This window comes from Salvelinus sp. IW2-2015, linkage group LG8 (genome assembly GCF_002910315.2).
Source record: "Salvelinus sp. IW2-2015 linkage group LG8, ASM291031v2, whole genome shotgun sequence".
Classification (NCBI taxonomy): domain Eukaryota; kingdom Metazoa; phylum Chordata; class Actinopteri; order Salmoniformes; family Salmonidae; genus Salvelinus; species Salvelinus sp. IW2-2015.
Window position 1 is genome coordinate 6,968,213 of NC_036848.1, and position 17,827 is coordinate 6,986,039.

At 46.4% G+C, this 17,827-nt stretch overlaps 1 pseudogene; it reads left to right on the forward strand.

The window, feature by feature from the left end:
- The window catches only part of LOC111967334 (mitogen-activated protein kinase kinase kinase kinase 4-like), a 107,481-nt pseudogene that overhangs the window by 68,913 nt on the left and 20,741 nt on the right, over window positions 1–17,827 (forward strand).

The following is a 17,827-nucleotide window of genomic DNA, read 5'->3' on the forward strand; positions in this document are numbered from 1 at the left end:
ATGTTGCTCAGATGGAGATGGACAGGGTGAAGGTTTCTGACTGCTCTTTCATGTTGCTCAGATGGAGATGGACAGGGTGAAGGTTTCTGACAGCTGTCAGGCCAACCTGAACAGAGTGCTGACTGGGATGCCCCTCCCCCTGCGTGTCCATACCAGACTGAGCTCTGGGAGCAGCTCCAGCCCCTGTACCCCTGCCACGCAGAGGGCTGCCATACAACAGGTAACGTAGCCCCACCCCCCTGCCGAAACCAGGGTACCCTAACTCCACCAATCAATCAAATCAATCAATATCTTTATTTGCCCCAGTTTGGAAAATCATTATGTAGCTACAGTAGGCATATACAAAATGTACTTACAGTGTACATTACATACATACTTAATAACATTAACACAGTTATTTTAAAGAAGCTGCCAAACATATTCAAAGTAAAGGGTTAGCACACAATTCCGAGAATAGGCATTGCCTCTCTTTATCAGTCACTGTGAATTTAAGATGACAAATCTCTGTAAATGTCATTCTGTTTCTGTTTATTATGAAGTTACAAGACCTCTTGCAAGACCCTATTGAACAATCAAATGTGTGTCATGGCTTTCAAAATATATTTTGATCATTGCAACATATTTTGTACTCTCCTACAGTTTGTGTCAGCTGTTCTGTTGGGAAGGTACAGATGTAGGATCTTAATTTTACCTATATTGTCACAGCACAAATAATCCTGCAGTAACAGGATTTGAACGTTCAGTTCAGCTGGCAAAAAAGTATGCTACATGAAAAGTGCAATACTGTTAAAGTTGCGGTATGCAGAAATCACTCCACATTTTCCTGGTTGCTAAAACTATAATAGTTTGCCTAATTTTAGTTTATGTGACAAAATAAGTTAGTATAGTAAAGAGAATCATTGTACCATCTAAACCGCTGTGAAATATACACATGGCATGGCAAGGTATGTGRACACCCTTTCAAATTAGTGGATTCRGCTATTTCAGCCACACCCGTTGCTGAAGCTCAGTGACATTGTAATAGGATTCCACCTTTCCAACAAGTCAGTTTGTCAAATTTCTGCCCTGCTAGAGCTGTCCCGGTCAACTGTAAGTGTGGTTATTTTGAAGTGGAAATGTCYGGGAGCAACAATGGCTCAGCCGCGAAGTGGTAGGCCACACAATCTCACAGAACAGGACCTCCGAGTACTGAAGCACGTAGCGCGTAAAAATCATCTGGCCGCTGCGTTGCAAAACCCACTACGAGTTCCAAACGCTGCCCCTGGAAGCACATCTAAGCACAAGAACTGTTCGTTGGGAGCTTCATGAAAGTTGGGATTTCCATGGCCGAGCAGCCACACAAAGTGTAACCGATGTGAAATGGCTAGCTAGGTAGCGGTGGTGGGCGCTAGCAGCCTTTCAGTCGGTGACGTCACTTGCTCTGAAACCTTGAAGTAGTGGTTCCCCTTGCTCTGCAAGGGCCGCGGCTTTYGTGGARCGATGGGTAACGATGCTTCGTGGGTGTCAGTTGTTGATGTGTGCAGAGGGTCCCTGGTTCGCGCCCGGGTCGGGGYGAGGGGACGGACTAAAGTTAAACTGTTACACAAGCCTAAGATCACCATGCGCAATGCCAAGCGCCGCCATTGGATTCTGGAGCAGTGGAAACGCATTCTCTGGAGTCATTTTTTTAAACTTTGAAGTGAAGAATCTCAATTACAGTTTTGATATTATTATTTGTTTTGGTTCTGCCCAGTTGTAAATAAAAAAAATACACATGTGAACACCAAAAGTATTTTTCAAATTCAACTTATTTAACAAGAAATAGTGAATCGTGCAAGGGTGCCAATATACAGTGCATTCAGAAAGTATTCAAACCCCTTCACTTTTCCCACATTTTGTTAGGTTACATCCTTATTCTAAAATGGATTTAAAAAATCCTCATCAATCTTCACATAATACCCCATAATGACAAAGCGAAAACTGTTTTTTATAAATGTTTTCACATTTTTTACAAAAAATAAATAAAAAATAGAATACCTTATTTACATAAGTATTCAGACCCAGCCATGAGGTCAAAAGAATTGTCCATAGAACTCCGAGACAGGATTGTGTCGAGACGCAGATCTGGGGAAGGGTACCAAAACATTTCTGCAGCCTTGAAGTTCCCCAAGAACACAGTGGCCTCCATCATTCTTAAATGGAAGAAGTTTGGAACCACCAAGACTCTTTCTAGAGCTGGCCACCCGGCCAAACTGAACAATTGGGTGAAAAGAGCCTTGGTCAGGGAGGTGACCAAGAACCCATTGGTCACTCTGATAGAGCTCTAGAGTTCCTCTGTGGAGATGGCAGAACCTTCCAGAAGGACAACCATCTCTGCAGCACTCCACCAATCAGGCCTTTATGGTAGAGTGGCCAGACGGAAGCTACTTCTCAGTAAAAGGCACATGACAGACCGCTTGGGAGTTTGACAAAAGGCACCTCAGACCATGAGAAACAATATTCTCTGGTATGATGAAACCAAGATTGAACACTGTGGCCTGAATGCCAAGTGACACGTCCGGAGGAAACCAGGCACCGCTCATCACCTGGCCAATACCATCCCTACGGTGAAGCATGGTGGTGGCAGCATCATGGTGGAGGGATATTTTTCCGTGGCAGGGACTGGGAGACAAGTCAGGATCGAGGGGAACGATGAACGGATCAAAGTACAGAGAGATGCTTGATGAAAACCTGTTCCAGACAGCTCAGACTGTGGCAAAGGTTCACCTTCCAACAGGACAACGACCCTAAGCACACAGCCAAGACAACGCAGAAGTGGCTTCAGAACAAGTCTGTGAATGTCTTTGAGTGGCCCAGCCAGAGCCCGGATTTGAACCCGATCTAACATCTCTGGAGAGACCTGAAAATAGCTGTGTAGTGACGCTCCCCATCCAACCTGACAGAGCTTGAGAGGATCTGCAGAGAAGAATGGGAGAAACTCCCCAAATGCAGGTGTGCCAAGCTTGTAGCGTCATRCCCAAGAAGACTCCGTTTTGTAGTCGTTGCCAAAGGTGCTTCAACAAAGTACTGAGTAAAGGGTCTGAATACTTTTGTAAATGTGACATTTCAGTTTTTTATTTTTAATAAATTAGCAAACATTTCTAAACCTGTTTTTGCTTTGTCATTATGGGGTATTGTGTGTAGATTGATAAGTGGGATTTTTCTTTTTTTCCGAATGCACTGTATTTGACCACGTCTGTATAAATATTCTATGTGCCATCCCAGGCGTGTGCTCAGTGGTTGATTACATAGTTTTCCTTCCTTATACATTACCCAGAACCCTACAAACAAATATTTTCATAACTAACCCAAGATAGACCAGAGCCTTGTCGTTTCCAATGGGAGCAAATCATAGTGGGCAGAGCCAAGCACGAGCTAGTGAGATCCTACTGGCGCGTTCAAGCATTTATTTGCATATTTTGGTTAAGGAACACCTACTCTGTGAAGTGCGCATGTGCTATAATTCAATTCGCCTTTGCACTCCTTCTAAATTGAATTTTTCTAAACTGGCAAAGGCTAAAATCTACAAAACGCATTCCACTCTGTTTGTTACAGATTCTAGTTTTGGAAACAGTAAACKGTATGGAGATCAAATGTTTCATCGATGAGAAAATTAGCAGAATGTCGGCCAAAATCCATCTCACTCCATCTTCTCCCACTGCTGTCCACTGGGCTTCCTTTCCTCACCATATTTAGTAGTGAGTGGAAACGCCAACTGAATGCTTCACATTTATACATCTAGTTAAATATCTGACTCATTGTTCTATCTGTGCAACAACTACTGCTACTACTTCCTCATTCATATTCCCCATCTTGTCTGCAGTACCTACAGTACTCAGAGGCTCTCCCAAATAGTACCTTATTACCTTTATATTAAACTTTTAACCAGGGCCCATATGATTGCATGTAATGCACTATGCAGGGAATACGGTGGCACTTGGGAGGCGACCAATGTGTCACCAAATAAAGTAACTTAAGAGCTGTACGTATCCAAAAATAAATGGCCTGAACTAAACTAAGTCTCCATTTCAGAATGCCAATCTTGGCTCCAGTCGAGACGCCCCTCACAGCAGCTCTATGTCTGACATGGCCACCACTCCCATGTCTCCTACGTTTGATGATGTCTTCTGGAACTTCCCAAGCTCTGTGGAGCACCCACCAAAGGTTGGTCAGTTACACCATCAGTTGTAACTAAATGTTATTGTCTGTCTATCTGTCTGTCTTCCGGTTGTGTGCATGTACAGCACTATATCTGTGAGGTATATGGTATGTCTGTCTGTCTGTCTGTCTGTCTGTCTGTCTGTCTGTCTGTCTGTCTGTCTGTCGTGTCTGTCTCGCTGTCTTGTCTGTCTGTCCTGTTGTGTTGTATACAGTATCTACAGTGTTCTGTATGTGTGGTGTATATTTGGATCTGAGTGGTGTGTGTTTGTATTTGTGTGGTGTGTGTGTGTGTGGGGTGGGGAGGGGAGGGGTATGGTGTGTGTGTGTGTGTGTGTGTGTCACGTTCCTGACCTGTTTTCTGTTTATGTTTTGTGTGTTAGGTTGGTCAGGACGTGAGTTTGGTGGGCATTCTATGTTATCTGTTTCTATGTTGGTTTAGGGTTTGCCTGGTATGGCTCTTAATTAGAGGCAGGTGTTTTGCGCTTCCTCTAATTGAGAGTCATATTTAGGTAGGGCTGTTTTCACAGTGTTTGTTTGGGGGTGGGTTGTCTCCTGTGTCAGTGTTTGTCGGCCCATAGCGGGACTGGTTAGGTTTGTATCATTTGCATGTAGGCTATTTTTTAACCTGTTCGTGGCGTGTCTGCGTGTTACTCGTATGTTCGTCGTTCAGGTCTGTCTCTTTCGTTTTTGTTATTTTGTATCATTTGAAGTTAGTTTCGTTTTCGTGTTTTTTCCGTCTGTCTTTAATGAAAATTCATTATGTCTTCACAATCGCGCTGCAGTTTTGGTTCAATCCTGCCTCTTTCATCTGTAATCTCGAAGAGGAAGGAGGACCACCGTAACCAACGCCACGCGATGCCAGACCAAGGCGGCGTGAATTCGAGCAGTGGCCTGCTCACAGGAACATGGCTTTGGGAGGAAATATTAGAGGGAAACGGACCCTGGGCGCAAACTGGAGAATATCGCTGCTCTCCTGAGAAGAGTGAGGCAGCCACAGCCAGGAGCGGTGGTTTAAGGAGGCAGCTAGGAGACGTTGGATGGAAGCCAGGGAGAAATCAAGCTGAAACGGAATTATGAGGGGAGCGTATCTTGGCCGGAAAGCCGAAAAGCCGTGAGTAACTCCCAAAAATTTCATTGGGGGGGGGTAAGGGGTAGTGGGCCTAGGGCAGAGTAGGAGAACTGCGCCACATTCTCCAGGCTAACAGTGGAGAGCGGGAGTAGGGCAGACACGTGTTTTACGCAGTGGAGGCGGCACGGTGTCTCTGTACGTGTCATAGCCCGGTGCGGGTTTATTCCACCTCCCCGGCACTGGTGGGCTTGAGTATTGGGCATTGAGCCAGGTGTGCATGAGGGCCGGTCAACGCTCTGGTCTCCAGTGCGTCTCCTCTGCGCGGGATAATGGCACTGCTTACGGCATGGTTTCCGCCCCGGTTTCGCCTACAACAGCCCGGTGCGGGTTATTCCACTGTCCCCGCACTGGGCGGGGCGACCGGTGGCATTCAACCGCGTAAGGTTGGGCAGGCATTCAATGCTCAAAGAGAGCCAGTACCCTGCACGGTCGGGTATTTCCGGCGCCACCTCCACCGCCCAAGCCTATGTCCTACAGTGGCTACACTAACCGCACTAGGCGTACCAGTGGTCTTTCCAGGCCCTGTTCTCCTCCACGCACTGATCCTATAGTGCGTGTATCCAGTTGGTGCCTCCAGTTCCGGCCCCGCACTAAGCCACCTGTGGTTCTAAGTCCTGTACACACTGTCACTTCTCCCCGTACTAAGTCTGAGGTGCGTGCCTCAGCCGCGGTGCCACAGTGGCGGTACCGACGCATCACACGACGGTATAGAGTAGCTTTGGAGAGTTCAAGTGTGCATGTCCTGCTCCCGCATAGTTGAAAGGTGCGTGTCCTTAGCCGGTGACGGTCAGTTTCCGGCACCAACGCGCCCACCCCAGGTCTCAGTGCGCTTATCCGGCCAGAGCCATCCGTCTCCAGCGCTATCTGAGCATACCGTCTCCCGGCAGGCATCGTGAGCCATCCGTCTCCCAGCGGCATCCCTGAGCCATCGCGTCTCCCAGCGCCATCTGAGCATCCGTGTCTCCCCAGCGCCATCTGAGCTCCGTCTCCCAGCGCCGTCCTGAGCCGCGACCGTTGGCAATGAGCCTGCAAAGCCCGCCCGTGCTGCTGAGCCCTGCAAAGCCGCCCGTCGCCATGAAGGCCTACAGAGACGTCCGCCAGACAGGAAGCCAGCTAGGCCGCCCGCACAGACAGGAGCCGTAGAGCCGTCCGTCGACAGGGTCTGCCAGAACGCCACAGCCAGACTGCAGACCAAGACAGAATGCCTGCCAGAGCCGCCAACCAGACAGGATCTGCCAGAGCGCAACCACAGACAGGATCTGCAGAAGCCGCCAGGCAGGACAGGATCTGCCAGAGGCCGCCAGCCAGACAGGATTGCAGAGCCGCAGGTCCGAGGCCGAGCCCGAGTGAGCAGCCAGAGCCGTCAGAGAGCCATTGATGCAAGCCAGAGCCGTCAGAGAGCCATGAGAGTCCAGAAGCCCGTGAAGAGAGGCCATGAGCGTGCCAGACCGTCAGAGGCCATGAGGCGTCCAGAAGCGCGTCAGCGCAGCCATGAGGTCGCCGTCCCAGAGAGCCGTCCAGGCCAGCACTATGAGCGTCCGAGCCGGTCAGCTGCATGAGGCCAAGCCGTCAGTCAGCATGACGGCTGCCGTCATGAGAGCCAGGCAGTATTCAGCTCCCTCAGCCAGAGCTGGTCCTTCGGAAGCTAGTATTCCAGACGCCACCGTAGAGCCTTCTAGTCCGGAGCTGCCTTAGTCCGGTGCCTTCTATCTGAGCTACCTCTTTATCATCTGAGCTACCCGTCTCTCTCCTGAAGCTATCCCTCTCTCCTGAGCTACTCCTATGTCCTGAGTACCTGTCCAGAGCTGTCCTTGATTCTGGTGTTGCCCCTAAATTTAGGTGGGTCATTTGGAGGGTGGTCATTGTGGGGAGGCTAAGGAAGCGGGGATTGATTATGGTGGGGTGGGAACCACGCCCGGAGCCTAAGCCACCACCCGTGGTCAGATGCCCACCCAGACCCCCCTGGACTTTTTGGTGATGCGTTCGGAGTACGCATCTTGAGGGGGGGGTTTGTCACGTTCCTGACCTGTTTTCTGTTTAGTTTTTGTGTGTTAGTTGGTCAGGACGTGAGTTTGGGTGGGCATTCTATGTTATCTGTTTCTATGTTGGTTTAGGGTTGCCTGGTATGGGCTCTTAATTAGAGGCAGGTGTTTTGGCGTTCCTCTAATTGAGAGTCATATTTAGGTAGGCTGTTCACAGTGTTTTTTGGGGGTGGTTGTCTCCTGTGTCAGTGTTTGTCGCACCATACGGGACTGTTACGGTTTGTTCATTTCATGTAGGCTATTTTTACCTGTTCGTGCGTTCTCGTGTTTATGTATGTTCGCGTTCAGGTCTGTCTACTTTCGTTTTGTTATTTGTATCATTTGAAAGTATAGTTCGTTTTCGTGTTTTTCCCGTCTGTCTTTAATAAAATTCATTATGTCTTCAAACAATCCGCTGCATTTTGGTTCAATCCCTGCTCCTCTTCATCTGAATCCGAAGAGGAGGAGGACCACCGTTACAGTGTGTTATTGATGCGCGGGTCAGCTGTTTGTTCACCTGCACTCAGTGTTGTGTATTCATGGATGCCAAGGCAAGCCAGGCTTCCCCAAAATATTATAAATAATGTATCTTTCGTCTCTCTTTGTGTTTTCATAATTTTCTGTCAATTCGCAAGTGGCTGAATCTCCGGAGAAGAAATCATTGGAGCCGAGGGAAACAGCTCCCCTCTGTCTCAGTATTTGTAGTCCATGTATCTGATGGTGTTAGGACCAAAAGAGTATAACATGTTGCTGCCGTAGCATTTGATTGATTGATGCCAGCAAGCATTTGGCCTACTTTGATTTTAAAAATAACATAAAAGAATTAGCCCATCAGCGTTGAGCTGAGCTGAGCTCAACTGTAGGTTGCCCAGGTGCATCAAAACGTTCCCAGAGAGGCAAGTTTGGATTTTGCTTCACACCATGTTCTGCAGTAGCTAGCTTGCTAAATTGGCTCTTTCCTAAGCAGTGCATGTAAATGGGGATTTGGACATGTGGTTTTGATTTAATTCTCTGTACAGACCAATGATTATGACAGCAATTCTGATCTAACCATAAATGAATATGTTGTGGCACTGGCCTGAGACGATTGATGTTCAATGTAAGCCTAGATTTAGCCTAGTACATTTCACATTAACCAGCTAGCTAACGTAGCTGGTTTGTTGTTACTCATGCGAGGAGTTAGGCTAGCAAGCAAGCATAGGTAGCCTACGACAACAAAACTAAAAGTGTACTGTATGACAAAGCCATAGACTGTTCTTGCCAACATGAAAGAGAGGAGGATGGCATTGGCATTCAACTAGTTTACAAGTAAGGGTGAGTCAACATTTTTTGTTTTACTTGCACACCACACCACACCACACACACACACACACACACACACACACCACACACACAAATCAGTCCATGGACAGCTACATTACATTTCGCAACAGTGATTGCACTATATAGTTTTTGGTATCTTTAAATTTGTTTTCAGTGTATTAAACTGAGCATATATGTAACGGCTGTCGTCCTCCTCATCTGAGGAGGAGAAGTTTGAAGGATCGGAGGACAAGGTGCAGCGTGTGTAGCTGTCCATAACGTTTATTTTAAAACATAAACTGAACACTATGAAAATACAAAAAATAATAATGTAACATGAACGAAACCGAAACAGTCCGTGTGGCAACAAACACTCACACCGGAAACAAACACCCACAAACAAAAGTGAAACCCAGGCTACCTAAGTATGATTCTCAATCAGGGACAACGATTGACAACTGCCTCTGAATGAGAACCATACCAGGCCGAACTCAAACCCCAACGTAGAAAAAACACGCATAGACTGCCCACCCCAACTCACGCCCTGACCAACATAAATAAAGACAAAACAAAGGAAATAAAGGTCAGAACGTGACCGGTCAGTACCCCCCCCCCCCCCCCCAAGTTGCGGACTCCGGCCGCAAAACCTGAACCTATAGGGGAGGGTCTGGGGTGGCATCTGTCCGCGGTGGCGGCTCTGGCGCGGGGACGTGGACCCCAACTTCACCATAGTCATTACCCACTTCAGTAATGTCTTCAGAGCAGCGACCCTCGCCGCAGATCCCGGACTGGGACCCCAATAAAGAGCCCCACTAGACTGAGGGGCGCCTCCGGACTGAGGGGCGCCTTCGGACTGAGGGGCAGCTCCGGACTGAGGGGCAGCTCCGGACTGAGGGGCAGCTCGGACTGAGGGGCAACTCAGGATGAGGGGTAGCTCAGGACTGAGGGGCAGCTCCGGACGAGGGGCAGCTCCGGACTGAAGGGGCAGCTCCGGACTGAGGGGCAGCTCCATACTGAAGGGCAGCTCCGGACTGAGGGGCAGCTCCGGACTGAAGGAGCTCCCGGACTGAAAGGCAGCTCCGGACTGAAAGGCAGCTCCGGACTGAAAGACAGCTCAGGACTGAGGGGTAGCTCAGGACTGAAGGGCAGCTCCGGACTGACGGGCGGCCGGACTGACGGGCGGCTCTAGCAGCTCCTGACGGACGGGTGGCTCTGGCGGCTCTGACTGGCGGGCGGCTCTGGCGCTCCTGACTGGCGGGCGGCTCTGGCGGCCTGACTGGCGGTGGCTCTGGTGGCTCCTGACTGGCGGGCGGCTCTGGCGGCTCCTGCTGACGGACGGCTCTGGCGGCTCCTGACTGACGGGCGGCTCTTAGCGGCTCAGGACAGACGGGCGGCTTCTAGCGGCTCAGGACAGACGGGCTGCTCTGACGGCTCTGGACAGATGGGCGGCTCAGACGGCGCTGGACAGACGGGCAGCTCAGCGCGGCGCTGGACAGACGGGCAGCTCAGGCGGCGCTGGACGACGGGCAGTCAGGCGGCGCTGGACAGACGGGCGGCTCAGGCCTGCCGAGGCGCACTGTAGGCCTAGTGCGTGGTGCCGGAACAGGTGGTACCGGCAGGGAACACGCACCTCAGGGCGAGTGCGGGGAGCAGGACAGGGTGTACAGAGCTCTGGAGACGCACAGGAAGCCTGGTGCGTGGTGTTGGCACTGGTGGTACTGGGCTGGGGATACGCACCTCAGGGCGAGTGTGGGGTGCTGGAACTGGAGCCCTGGTACGTGGTGCCGGCACCGGAGGGCTGGTGCGAGGAGGTGGCACCGGATAGACCGGACCGTGAAGGCGCACAGGAGGTCTCGAGCACCGAGCCTGCCCAACCTTACCTGGTTGAATGCTCCCCGTAGCCAGGCCAGTGCGGCGAGGTGGAATAGCCCGCACTGGGCTGTGCTGGCGAACCGGGGACACCATGCGTAAGGCTGGTGCCATGTACACCGGCCCGAGGAGACGCACTGGAGACCAGATGCGCTGAGCCGGCTTCATGGCACCTGGCTCGATGCCCACTCTAGCCCGGCCGATACGAGGAGCTGGAATGTACCGCACCGGGCTATGCACACGCACCGGGGACACCGTGCGCTCCACCGCATAACACGGTGCCTGCCCGGTACGACGCCCTCTCTCCATAGTAAGCACGGGAAGTTGGCGCAGGTCTCCTACCTGAACTCGCCACACTCCCCGTGTGCCCCCCCAATACATTTTTGGGGCTGCCTCTCCGCGCTGCCGAGCTAGCTCCTCATAATGCCGCCTCTCGGCTTTCGCTGCATCCAGCTCTGCCTTGGGGCAACGATATTCACCCGGCTGTTCCCATGGTCCCTTGCCGTGTAATATTTCCTCCCAAGTTCATTTCTCTAGATATCGCTGCCGCTCCTGTTGCTGCTGCCTGTTACCACGCTGCTTGGTCCGGTTTTGGTGGGTGTTTCTGTAACGGCTGTCGTCCTCCTCATCTGAGGAGGAGAAGTTTGAAGGATCGGAGGACCAAGTTGCAGCGTGGTACGTGTCCATAACGTTTATTTTAAAACATAAACCGAACACTATGAAATACAAAACAATAAATGTGAACATGAACGAAACCGAAACAGTACCGTGTGGTAACAAACACCCACAAACCAAAAGTGAAACCCAGGCTACCTAAGTATGATTCTCAATCAGGGACAACGATTGACAGCTGCCTCTGACTGAGAACCATACCAGGCCGAACTCAAAACCCCAACATAGAAAAACACACATAGACTGCCCACCCCAACTCACGCCCTGACCATACTAAATAAAGACAAAAATAAAGGAAATAWAGGTCAGAACGTGACAATATATAGCCTTTTTGATATGATAATGTTTAAATGGTGCTGGAATAGCGGAGACAKGGCCCCTGTTGTCCTTGTTCTGACTTGCAGTAACTCCGTGGGTCTATATCAGTAGTTGTTTAGTAAACTGTTGAAAACATTAACTTGCTTGACCATACTGCAGGTCATAACTATTTGTACATGCAATATTTGCTTTGTGGACTTCAATGGACAGATGTTACTCTCTGGTTTTGTGATGAAACAAATGTATGTGTAGTTGAATTTATTCTGCCACTGTGTGACTTTTGTCTTTTTGTTGTCCGGCCTTATTGTATATCACGATGGCGTATGAACAAGTGGTTATAGAGCAAACAACGCAATTATCATAACATACTGAAGGTTGTAATATGGCTTTTTTACTGGCTTGGCTTGGCTTCCTTAGTRATTTYACCCACGCACCACTACTTCTCGCACCCGGTGTTGCCATGTCCTCGGTTTCCCTGCAAAATTGGGCTACTTTGAAAACGATGTCTCTGGTGAAAATGTATTGGTCGAGGGTTGTAGGTTTTTGGGCTAATCTGCACCGCTGCCACCATGCCATTTCTCATAAAAAATACAGTGGGCTCCAAAATTACTGSCACCCCTGCTAGTAAATTACTGGCAATGCACAAACAATACTTTAAAAAATATAAACAATATAATTATAGAGATAACCTCAAAATACCAACATGTGAGAAATACTGTACTTTATTAATGTTTCAATGGAACCCACCAAAAACATACAATTATTTAATACAAAATACATTTCACCAAAATCAAGGTTTCATAATTATTGTCACTCCTCATTTAGTACTTAGTGCAACCACCTCTGGCAAGGATAACTGCATGGTATTTTCCTGTAATGTTTGACAAGGTTAAGGAACACATTTGTAGGGATTTTGGACCATTCCTCTATGCAGATCCTTTCAAGATCCTTCACATTCTTGGGTTTGCGCTTATCAACTGCCCTCTTCAACTCAGCCCACAGGTTTTCGATTGGATTGAGGTCCGGCGACTGAGATGGCCATGGCAGAACATTGATTTTGTTGTCACAGAAACATTTCTGTGTGGATCTTGAGGTATGTTTTGGGTCATTGTCTTGTTGGAAGTCCACATACGGCCAAGTCCCAGCCTTCTGGCAGAGGCAACCAGATTGTCAGCCAAAATTGCCTGATACTTGGTGGAATTCATTATGCCATCAATCTTAACCAGTGCCTCTGGACCTCTGGAATTAAAACAGCCACAAAACATCACTGACCCACCACCATATTTCACTGTGAGTATGAGGTGCCTCTCCTTGTATGCATCTCTGTTCGACGCCAAACATGCCGATGCTGTATCTGACCAAAACGTTCAATTTTGGTCTCATCTGACCAGAGCACCTTCTTCCAATCATAATTTAAATTAGTTTGGCAACCTCCAAGCGCTTGTGTCTGTGTCTTGGGGTCATTAAGGGCTTTCTTCTGGCAACCCTTCCAAGAGCCTGTGGTTGTGGAGGTGGCGTCTGATGGTGCTTTTTAAACCTGGCGACCCCAAGACCGCACCAAGGCCTGCAATTCTTTCACAGTGATTTTGGAGTTTTGTTGCTTCTCTCCAATCCACCTCCCTATCCTGGGGGCAAAATGCATTTACGTCATCTACCCGTGAGGTTTTCAACTGTTCCATATCTTTAGAATTTGTTTTATAATTGCCCTGAGAGTGCTCAGTGGTATATTCAATTGTTTGTGGATCTTCTTGTAGCCATTACCAGATTTATGAAGGTCTACGACCATCTGTCCCTTTTGAACTGCCAGTTCTTTTCTTTTCTTCATGGTGTTGGATGACAAAGGGATATTGCATGCGTGTCACCTCATTTTTATACCCTAGTGAAAAAGGAAGTGATGTAATGGCTCTATATAGTTCCTTAACACTTAGATAAACTTAAATAATTGGAATTTAATTCCTGGTTTAATTTTGGTAGATGTTATTTACAATAATATTTAAGGGTGCCATTAATTGTGAAACGTTGATTTGGAGGACAATGATTTTTAATTAAATCAATAAATGATTTTGGTGGGTTCCATTGAAACATTACAAAGTACAGTATTTTTCACGTTGGTATTTTTAGTTTATCTCTATAATTGTATTGTTTATATTTTTTTAAGTATTTTTTGTGCATTGCCAGTCAGGGGTGCCAGTMATTTTGGAGCCCACTGTATATATTTGACTGTGACCTGCTGCTGACTGTCAGGCAGTGATTGGCTGAGTCACGTGAGCGAGAGGAGCGATAGCAGCAAGTGCACACGTTGTGACAACTTATTACCAGTTGTAGGTAGGCTATTTAGATTGTCATCATGGAGACACCTATTTCCAAACCTTATTCCTTAAAACATATTAATACACTAGGACTGATACAAATCAAGAAATAATGCAGACAAAGCAGTAGAAAACGACTTTGGGCGCACTAGAGCGCAATACATAAATCCGCTCGGAGGTGGTTTAACCTGCGTTCTAATGTTGACTGCTTAAAGGAAACGGTATCAAGCAGGGTGGTTTATGCATGCTCAGTTCTTGGGTCTCTGGGGCTGCCCGGGTGGAAATGGTAAATGGAAGTTATGGAACTTACTCACGTGATTCTTTTTATGGGGGAAAGTCCTCAATGAAACTGACATTAGGCTAATTGTGGAGAATTATACATTTACCTCTGTTGGCCATCAAGTAGCCTATTAATGTATATGCCATTGTAGGCTACCATTTGATAGAATCAATATGTGTAAATGACGATATCACTGGAGTCATAGCAAATCAATTTATGCCACAATTTGCAGCCTTGTGTTATTATGCAATTATTAATGGTCATGTTTAGTTAATTAAATCGGAAGATATCAATGTTCTATCGCAATTGCAGATCAGTTGTTACAACACATTAGATTGATGGTAACAGTAGTCAGAACTTTATTTTTTATAAACACTTGCTGTTGTTGACAAGAATATTCAGTTCCTATACATATTATTAATCTTTAACAAAATATAAATGTTTACTGTTATAATTACGTTGGTAGCCAGTTTATAATAGCAAATCAAATTTGATTTATCACATACACATGGTTTGTGTATGTTAATGCAAATGTAGCGAAATGCTTGCGCTTCTAGTTCCGACAGTGCAGTAATATCTAACAAGTAATCAGACAATTCCCCAACAACTACCTAATACACACAAATCTAAAGGGGTGAATGAGAATATGTACATGTAAGTATATGGATGAGCGATGGCCGAGCGGCATAGGCAAGGTGCAATAGATGGTATAAAATACAGTATATACATGTGATATGAATGATGTAAGATATGTAAACATTATTAAAGTGGCATTATTTAGAGTGCATTGTATAAAGTAACTAGTGATCCATTTATTAAAGTGGCCAGTGATTGAGTCTCAATGTAGGCAGCAKYCTCTCTGAGTTAGTGATTGCTGTTTAGCAGGCCTTGAGATAGAAGCTGTTTTTCAATCTCTCGGTCCCAGCTTTGATGCACCTGTACTGACCTCGCCTTCTGGATGGTAACGGTGTGAACAGGCAGTGGCTCTGGTGGTTGATGTCCTTGATGATCTTTTTGGCCTTCCTATGACATCGAGTGCTGTAGGTGTCATGGAKGGCAGGTAGTTTGCACCCGGTGATGCGTTGTGCAGACCACACCACCCCTTGGAGAGCCTTGCGGTTGGGGGCAGTGCAGTTGCCGTACCAGGCTGTGATACAGCCCGAYAGGATGCTCTCGATTGTGCATCTGTAGAAGTTGTATCCAGGCAGTCCGCATTGCGTAGTGCTTAAGAACAACCCTTAGTTGTGGTATATTGGCCATATACCACACCCCCTCGTGCCTTATTGCTTAATCATAGCAGTCAAACGAGTATTTTTACAAAGTCGAAATGGCCCCCCCTATTGACAAGAAGTTAAATCGACATCCATTGATGCAAAATTATCTGGCAAGTTTAATAAGGGCAAATTATCTTTTCTCTAACCCGAAAAAATAGAAAATACGCAGTACAGTCGGAGATGGCAGAACTATTTTTGACAGGTCTTTTTAGATAGGCCTATGTTTCTGATTATAATTTMTGACATTGTTCTTAGCTATTTGTTAGCAACTTGTTTATAATTAAATACATGCAGCTTATCTTCTGTCATTACTTGTTGCCCTAGTCTAAATAAACAACTGCTCACCAGAATTATGGCATACATCAATACAATGAATGGTTCAATTTAATTGACATCAATAAAGTTTGTTTCTCTTGCCTCTTTCACCTCTGCTTCTCTCACTCAGCAAAGACGTTTAGGGACCGGGGAGAGAATGCAATAGGCAAAAAAAATGGGAAAGATTTTTCCTTGCTACATTTTCAAATTACATCAGTTTGACCTGTTTTAAGGAAATTAAAAGCTGTTAAAATGACCCAACATGTTTTTGATAAGATTTAAGTTAGGCTTGGATGCATTGTGGTTGAAATACTATCACCTTTTATGRTGCTGATAAATTTGGCACCTTTAGAGACAGTCTTTTGGCATGTAAATCTTSGTGGGGCAAAAACAATTTAAGTGAGATGCATGCCAGAAAAGCCACTACACAACACAGCTCTAAACAATGCATTAATTGCACTATAACGCTGACAAACAGTGCCYACAAACTGTTAGGGCCTACATAAAGCTGTCCCAACAGCAGAGTCCTAACATCTTACCACTGCTACACCTGGCTATCAGTGGAGCCTTGTCTGGCAGCGAAACAGTTCATTCAGCCTCATTTACTGCCTTTMAAAAAAACATAGCTGATATGGCTGGCTTGCTTAAACAAATGTGATTTCAAATGACAATTGAGATGTACAAACTATGACATAAGGGGATGACAAGCGGATAAGAGGCCATCTGTAATTTCGATTAAGACATTAATGAGCGAACTAGGATGGACGTAGTGAATATAACTATTTGTTTAGCACTTTTGAAATGTACAGCGACAGAATTCAGTCATGGGCCATTCTTACAGTGTTCTCCCTGTACATCAAGTCAGAACCGTAGGGTAAATAAAGGGGGCATATAAGCAGACAATTAAAGCTCTTACAATATTCAATGATTTCATTTCTCTAAATCAGGTTATAGGCTACATGTGCACCACCAAGTCAGAACAGTAGGCTAAATTAAGAGGGGTAAATCGACCAAATTATTACTGTGAGGCACAAAGGCTACTAACATCTTACTCCACAACATACAATTAGTAATACTTTCTTAGCTACAGTATACATATCTCCCTGGCATATTACATCATTTATGCATTTTTGGACTCACCTTGTTGTGCTGTGCTCACTTGAACAGGAAGGTAGCTCGGCGGTCCTTCGTGGGCAAATTTTGTCATCAAAGTCTGGCATTCTCTGGATTTATGGTGCTTTCAAAACAACTGAGAACTCTGGAAAAAAAACAAGGTTGAATCATGATGACGTCATTGATCTTCAGGTCGTGCTCTAGAAAGTGACCGGATTTACAATTCCCGGTTGGAGCTCGCTTATTCCCAACTTCCCAGTTGTCTTGAACTCACTGAAGTCAAGTTTTTGCAGTTCCAAGTTAACAGTTGTTTTGAGCGCGGCACAAATCATGCTTCATTGACAGCATGGCCAATGTTGAATGTTTATCATTTTAAACTTGGAAAAGAGCCCCTTAATCCCAGATTTGGGACCACACAGMCACTGTCACTGATTCCTTCCATACCACTCATTGTTGAATTTGCGATTTCCAACTTGTTGTGTAATGTAATGTCCAATGGCCAATGAGCACCGATACGTTTCATCTMTAATTTCTCTTAATTATTYATCTTCATATGACAAGGATTAAAAAGGATTTGCCAGTMAATTGTCGACTTGATTCATGATGATGACTGCTAGCTAAGATTTTGAARGTATGATGTTGACATRATCAGTTCAATCAAAGCTACTGTACATATAACGTGATTTGATGTAATTTTATCTGTGGCCAATGACCTTGAGCTGTCTTGGATGGACAGTTCTAATGTAACTATATGGCAGCACCCAAGAGGCTAGAATTATGTAGGTCTACCCTTAGACTTGGCGGTAACGTAGTGTMCCCATGAGTGACAGAACACTGAGCCAATCATGGTGCAACGCTCCGTATTTTCTGCTGGCTTGCCCTACCACCACAGAAAGCACTGAGCTAGGCTGAAACACCTGCATTTTGGAGCTGCCTTACTCAAGAAAACAAAAAAGAGACAATGTTTGTATGTGGCTTTATTAACTCAGTGATATATATATAAATATATATTACGTTGATTGCAAACTGATATGTAACACGTATTA